Source organism: Oncorhynchus keta, chromosome 35 (assembly GCF_023373465.1).
Source record: "Oncorhynchus keta strain PuntledgeMale-10-30-2019 chromosome 35, Oket_V2, whole genome shotgun sequence".
NCBI classification, from domain to species: Eukaryota; Metazoa; Chordata; class Actinopteri; order Salmoniformes; family Salmonidae; genus Oncorhynchus; species Oncorhynchus keta.
Window position 1 is genome coordinate 6,220,607 of NC_068455.1, and position 7,633 is coordinate 6,228,239.

General features: G+C 45.8%; 1 long non-coding RNA gene across 3 annotated transcripts; it reads right to left on the bottom strand.

The window, feature by feature from the left end:
* Window positions 1-3,301: 3,301 nt before the first annotated feature.
* Window positions 3,302-4,694, bottom strand: LOC127915570 (uncharacterized). 3 transcript variants are annotated; one of them, XR_008091364.1, is made up of 4 exons: window positions 4,541-4,694; window positions 3,760-3,869; window positions 3,591-3,678; window positions 3,302-3,370 (listed from the first exon to the last, which is right to left on the bottom strand). It is a non-coding gene; the product is annotated as an uncharacterized LOC127915570 (long non-coding RNA). The 3 variants fall into 3 exon arrangements; XR_008091363.1 differs by having other exon boundaries at window positions 3,591-3,700; XR_008091362.1 differs by having other exon boundaries at window positions 3,591-3,700; window positions 3,738-3,913.
* Between the last annotated feature and the right edge of the window lie 2,939 nt (window positions 4,695-7,633).

Sequence of the window (7,633 nt, forward strand, 5' to 3'; positions counted from 1 at the left end):
GCTAACGTAGTCTAGTCAGGATGCTAACGTAGTCCAGTCAGGATGCCTCCACGCTAACGTAGTCCAGTCAGGATGCCTCCACGCTAACGTAGTCTAGTCAGGATGCCGACACGCTAACGTAGTCCAGTCAGGATGCCTCCACGCTAACGTAGTCCAGTCAGGATGCCTCCACGCTAACGTGTCCAGTCAGGATGCTAACGTAGTCCAGTCAGGATGCCTCCACGCTAACGTAGTCTAGTCAGGATGCTAACGTAGTCTAGTCAGGATGCTAACGTAGTCCAGTCAGGATGCCTCCACGCTAACGTAGTCTAGTCAGGATGCTAACGTAGTCCAGTCAGGATGCCTCCACGCTAACGTAGTCCAGTCAGGATGCAGACACGCTAACGTAGTCTAGTCAGGATGCAGACACGCTAACGTAGTCCAGTCAGGATGCCTCCACGCTAACGTAGTCCAGTCAGGATGCCGACACGCTAACGTAGTCTAGTCAGGATGCCTCCACGCTAATGTAGTCTAGTCAGGATGCCTCCACGCTAACTTAGTCTAGTCAGGATGCTAACGTAGTCTAGTCAGGATGCCTCCACGCTAACGTAGTCTAGTCAGGATGCTAACGTAGTCTAGTCAGGATGCTAACGTAGTCTCGTCAGGATGCAGACACGCTAACGTAGTCTGTCAGGATGCAGACACGCTAACGTAGTCTAGTCAGGATGCCTCCACGCTAATGTAGTCTAGTCAGGATGCCACCATGCTAATGTAGTCTAGTCAGGATGCTAACGTAGTCTAGTCAGGATGCTAACATAGTCTCGTCAGGATGCAGACACGCTAACGTAGTCTAGTCAGGATGCAGACACGCTAACGTAGTCTAGTCAGGATGCCTCCACGCTAATGTAGTCTAGTCAGGATGCCACCATGCTAATGTAGTCTAGTCAGGATGCTAACGTAGTCTAGTCAGGATGCAGACACGCTAACGTAGTCTAGTCAGGATGCTAACGTAGTCTAGTCAGGATGCAGACACGCTAATGTAGTCTAGTCAGGATGCCTCCACGCTAACTTAGTCTAGTCAGGATGCTAACGTAGTCTAGTCAGGATGCCTCCACGCTAACGTAGTCTAGTCAGGATGCTAACGTAGTCTAGTCAGGATGCAGACACGCTAACGTAGTCTAGTCAGGATGCCTCCACGCTAACGTAGTCTAGTCAGGATGCTAACGTAGTCTAGTCAGGATGCAGACACGCTAACGTAGTCTAGTCAGGATGCCACCACGCTAATGTAGTCTAGTCAGGATGCTAACGTAGTCTAGTCAGGATGCTAACGTAGTCTAGTCAGGATGCAGACACGCTAACGTAGTCTAGTCAGGATGCCTCCACGCTAATGTAGTCTAGTCAGGATGCCACCACGCTAATGTAGTCTAGTCAGGATGCTAACGTAGTCTAGTCAGGATGCCACCACGCTAACGTGCTAACGTAGTCTAGTGAGTTGTCTCCGCGCTTAAGTAGCAATTTCATGATTACGATATTGTCTCATCGCTGCAACTCGGGAGGGGCGAAGGTCAAGTCATCCGTCTTTCGAAAAGTAACCTGCAAACCGTGCTAATTAACAACCCGCCCACTTAACCCGGAAGCTAGAAAGATCGGCATGAAAAACATACACAAAATATCAGAATTGGTCAGGAGCCAGTAAAACTGTCAGCGCCTTCTGAAACCAGTTCTATTAATGGTGTGGCTTGGAAGCCGAGGTTGAGACCATGCAAAACAAATACACCCCCCATGGCTGTCTCACTTCAACACACACACACACACACACACACACACACACACACACACACACACACACACACACACACACACACACACACACACACACACACACACACACACACACACACACACACACACACACACACACACACACACACACTGCACAGCCATTCCAGAACACTGATCCAGTCAACATGCTCAACCCTGTTACCATAGCAGCAGCAGGAGAACAGCTGGCTTTACTCTAAGAGAATAACAATAATCCCCTACTCGGATTCGATATCTGTAGAACACATGGAACTACGTAGACTGTTAGAACCAATGGTGCCCCTTCTAAAAACCCTGAGGCAGCAGGTCCTCAGACCTGTTTCGTGAATAAGGAGATTGAAGGAGAAAAAGAGAGAGAAACCGGACAGCTTGCTCTCTCTCTCTCTGTGTGTGTGTGTGTGTGTGTGTGTGCGTGTATGCGTGTGTGTTCAACTCCGCTGTGCCCAGCTTGTATCACGAAGGCACTACTAACTTATTTACCCTGACATCCATTAGATTGTGTTACCATACCGTGTGAACAGCTCTCTTCCCATAGAATAGATGCATGACTGGTCTCATTGCACATTAAGTGGATCTACTGTCTCTGCTGTCCTAGAACACACACACACACACACACACACACACACACACACACACACACACACACACACACACACACACACACACACACACACACACACGTGTCGAATCTAGGACACTCTGGGCCCTGCTCCATGACATATTATGACCCCCCAGGCAGATCGCCCAAGATTGACTTCCAAATTGGACGTCTGTCCATGTCCCTAGGGGCAGCAGTTAGCGTATTACCATCAAATAGTCTTGGGGTTTGCTACAGGTGTGGTGGATGGTGGAGGGTGGTAGATGGGGGGGGGGGCATAATCCCATGTAACGTTAGCAGGCTGGTAGGGCTAATGTTAGTGCTAATGTAACGTTAGCAGGCTGGTAAGGCTAATGTTAGTGCTAATGTAACGTTAGCAGGCTGGTAGAGCTAACGATAGTGCTAATGTAATATTAGCAGGCTGGTAGGGCTAACTTAAGCAGGTTAGTAGGGCTGACATTAGCAGGCTAGTTGGCTAGCAACCTTGCAAGTTGATTTGTAATAAAGCCCTGCACGGCATGAATTTTAAACCTGAGCCCTACCCATGCCTGTAACGTATTTGCTTGTAAGTGGGCTGAAAATGTAATTGAAACTAATCGTCATGAGTGCAATCGATTTTCTTTAATTTGAAGTTATTTCTGTTGGGAGTTTACATTGTAGGTAACAGGCTGGATTGGCTTCGGGATTCTTGGGAATTCTGATGGGTTTTATGTAACAACTCGTAAAATAGAAAAGAGAAGTGTAACTTTGCATTAGGAATTTTGATGTAATCATAATTATTATTAATTAATTAATCAATTAATATAATTACTAATGCAAATCCAAATGTTACTGTCCCGCTCTCCCGCGCTCCAGGGTGCCAGACTGCCTATCATTACGCACACCTGTCATCATCATTACGCACACCTGTCATCATCATTACACACACCTGTCACCATCATTACACACACCTGTCACCATCATTACACACACCTGTCACCATCATTACGCACACCTGTCATCATCATTACGCACACCTGTCACCATCATTACGCACACCTGTCACCATCATTACACACACCTGTCACCATCATTACACACACCTGTCATCATCATTACGCACACCTGTCACCATCATTACGCACACCTGTCACCATCATTACGCACACCTGTCATCATCATTACGCACACCTGTCACCATCATTACGCACACCTGTCACCATCATTACACACACCTGTCACCATCATTACACACACCTGTCACCATCATTACACACACCTGTCACCATCATTACACACACCTGTCACCATCATTACACACACCTGTCACCATCATTACTGTCACCATCATTACGCACACCTGTCACCATCATTACGCACACCTGTCACCATCATTACACACACCTGTCACCATCATTACACACACCTGTCACCATCATTACACACACCTGTCACCATCATTACACACACCTGTCACCATCATTACGCACACCTGTCACCATCATTACGCACACCTGTCACCATCATTACGCACACCTGTCACCATCATTACACACACCTGTCATCATCATTACACACACCTGTCATCATCATTACACACACCTGTCACCATCATTACACACACCTGTCATCATCATTACGCCCACCTGTTATCATCATTACACACACCTGTCATCATCATTACGCACACCTGTCCCCATCATTACGCACACCTGTTATCATCATTACACACACCTGTCACCATCATTACTCACACCTGTCACCATCGTTACACACCTGTCACCATCATTACACACACCTGTCACCATCATTACGCACACCTGTTATCATCATTACACACACCTGTCATCATCATTACACACACTGTCACCATCATTACGCACACCTGCCACCATCATTACGCACACCTGTCATCATCATTACTCACACCTGTCATCACATTACGCACACCTGTCACCATCATTACACACACCTGTCATCATCATTACACACACCTGTCATCATCATTACTCTGTCATCATCATTACACACACCTGTCATCATCATTAAGCACACCTGTCTCCATCATTACACACACCTGTCACCATCATTACGCACCTGTCACCATCATTACGCGCACCTGTCACCATCATTACACACACCTGTCATCATCATTACGCACACCTGTCACCATCATTACACACACCTGTCACCATCATTACACACACCTGTCATCATCATTACGCACACCTGTCACCATCATTACGCACACCTGTCACCATCATTACACACACCTGTCATCATCATTACACACACCTGTCATCATCATTACGCACACCTGTCATCATCATTACGCACACCTGTCATCATCATTACACACACCTGTCACCATCATTACACACACCTGTCATCATCATTACACACACCTGTCATCATCATTACGCACACCTGTCATCATCATTACGCACCTGCGCTTCATTGGACCCACCTGAACTCCATCGCCATGTTGATTGCCCCTCCTATATCTTTTCTGTTTCTTTGGTTCGATCCCCGTGTCGTTATTAATGTCTCTGTGTGTTCCTGTCCAGACGCTGTCCTGTCTGGTACCATGTCCGTGGTTAATTAAATGTTCTCTCCCTGTACCTGCTTCGCGTCCCATAGCATCGATTCTTACAGTTACATGTGATGACGTTTATGCTACCTACCCTTTTAACTTTTTAACTTGATGTTTGGAAAAAAGGAACTGAATGATGCCGAGCAGGAGTCAACCCAAGGGGGCGGCAAAAAACACTTTGAAATTCGACATTTGGAGAAACGTGGATTGACATATGAAGTAAATATGAAGCAAAATTGGTAAAACCGTGAGATCTTGTTGGTATCCCAGCCTGGTAAAACAGTGAGATCTTGTTGGTATCCCAGCCTGGTAAAACCGTGAGATCTTGTTGGTATCCCAGCCTGGTAAAACTGTGAGATCTTGTTGGTATCCCAGCCTGGTAAAAATGTGAGATCTTGTTGGTATCCCAGCCTGGTAAAACAGTGAGATCTTGTTGGTATCCCAGCCTGGTAAAACAGTGAGATCTTGTTGGTATCCCAGCCTGGTAAAACAGTGAGATCTTGTTGGTATCCCAGCCTGGTAAAACCATGAGATCTTGTTGGTATCCCAGCCTGGTAAAACCATGAGATCTTGTTGGAATCCCAGCCTGGTAAAACCATGAGATCTTGTTGGAATCCCAGCCTGGTAAAACAGTGAGATCTTGTTGGTATCCCAGCCTGGTAAAACCATGAGATCTTGTTGGTATCCCAGCCTGGTAAAACAGTGAGATCTTGTTGGTATCCCAGCCTGGTAAAACCGTAAGATCTTGTTGGTATCCCAGCCTGGTAAAACCGTGAGATCTTGTTGGTATCCCAGCCTGGTAAAAATGTGAGATCTTGTTGGTATCCCAGCCTGGTAAAACCGTGAGATCTTGTTGGTATCCCAGCCTGGTAAAACAGTGAGATCTTGTTGGTATCCCAGCCTGGTAAAACCATGAGATCTTGTTGGTATCCCAGCCTGGTAAAACCATGAGATCTTGTTGGTATCCCAGCCTGGTAAAACCATGAGATCTTGTTGGTATCCCAGCCTGGTAAAACCATGAGATCTTGTTGGTATCCCAGCCTGGTAAAACAGTGAGATCTTGTTGGTATCCCAGCCTGGTAAAACCATGAGATCTTGTTGGTATCCCAGCCTGGTAAAACCATGAGATCTTGTTGGTATCCCAGCCTGGTAAAACCATGAGATCTTGTTGGTATCCCAGCCTGGTAAAACCATGAGATCTTGTTGGTATCCCAGCCTGGTAAAACCATGAGATCTTGTTGGAATCCCAGCCTGGTAAAACAGTGAGATCTTGTTGGTATCCCAGCCTGGTAAAACCATGAGATCTTGTTGGTATCCCAGCCTGGTAAAACAGTGAGATCTTGTTGGTATCCCAGCCTGGTAAAACCATGAGATCTTGTTGGTATCCCAGCCTGGTAAAACCATGAGATCTTGTTGGTATCCCAGCCTGGTAAAACCATGAGATCTTGTTGGTATCCCAGCCTGGTAAAACCATGAGATCTTGTTGGTATCCCAGCCTGGTAAAACCATGAGATCTTGTTCGTATCCCAGCCTGGAAATGATGCTGCGGCATTTTAACTTTTGGTTTGATACCTGACCGCAGCCATGCGGCTGTTCTGTGCAGAGTTCAATCTGACATAACTGTTTATCTTCCTAGCCTTAGTGCTGCTGCCAGTTCAGTTCTCAACTTCCTCTCAACCTGATACACTGAGCCAGAGAGACAGGACAGGACACAAACAGTACGGTGCACCTCAGCTCTCTGTTTGACCCCTGACCTGTCCTGACCTGTTCTCCTGTCCTGTGTGTGAGTGGGGACCGGCCTGTTGAAGTGTGCTGTGCTCCATCTGATCTGATCTGATCTGATCTGATCTTACCGTTCATCGTTCTAAATCGCATCACCCCTCATTACCGGCCAACTGTCATGCAGCAGTCAGCAAGCAGGCAGCGAGCAGGCAGCAAGCAGTCAGACCACGTCTCCCCACAGGTGATGCTGGTGAGAACAGACATCTACTGCTGAGGTAAGATAGTCTGCTGTATGATGGTGGTGACCTCTGACCTGACCTGAGATCTCCTCTCCTCCTGCATTAATTGCGTCAGTTATTTTTGTTTTTATTGATGTTTCTTACAGAGTATACAGGTATTAAATTCCCCCGTAAAAACTATATTCGATTCCCCGTAAAAACTATATTCGATTCCCCCTAAAAACTATATTCGATTCCCCCTAAAAACTTTATTTAATTTCCGCCTAAAAACTATATTTGATTGCCCCTAAAAACTATATTAGATTCTCCCTAAAAACGATATTAGATTCCCCCAAAAAACTATATTAGATTCCCCCTAAAAACTATATTAGATTCCCCCTAAAAACTATATTCGATTCCCCCTAAAAACTATATTCGATTGCCCCTAAAAACTATATTAGATTCCCCCTAAAAACTATATTAGATTCCCCCTAAAAACTATATTCGATTCCCCCTAAAAACTTTATTCGATTGCCCCTAAAAACTATATTAGATTCCCCCTAAAAACTATATTAGATTCCCCCTAAAAACTATATTCGATTCCCCCTAAAAACTATATTCGATTGCCCCTAAAAACTATATTAGATTCCCCCTAAAAACTATATTAGATTCCCCCTAAAAACTATATTCGATTCCCCCTAAAAACTTTATTCGATTCCCCCT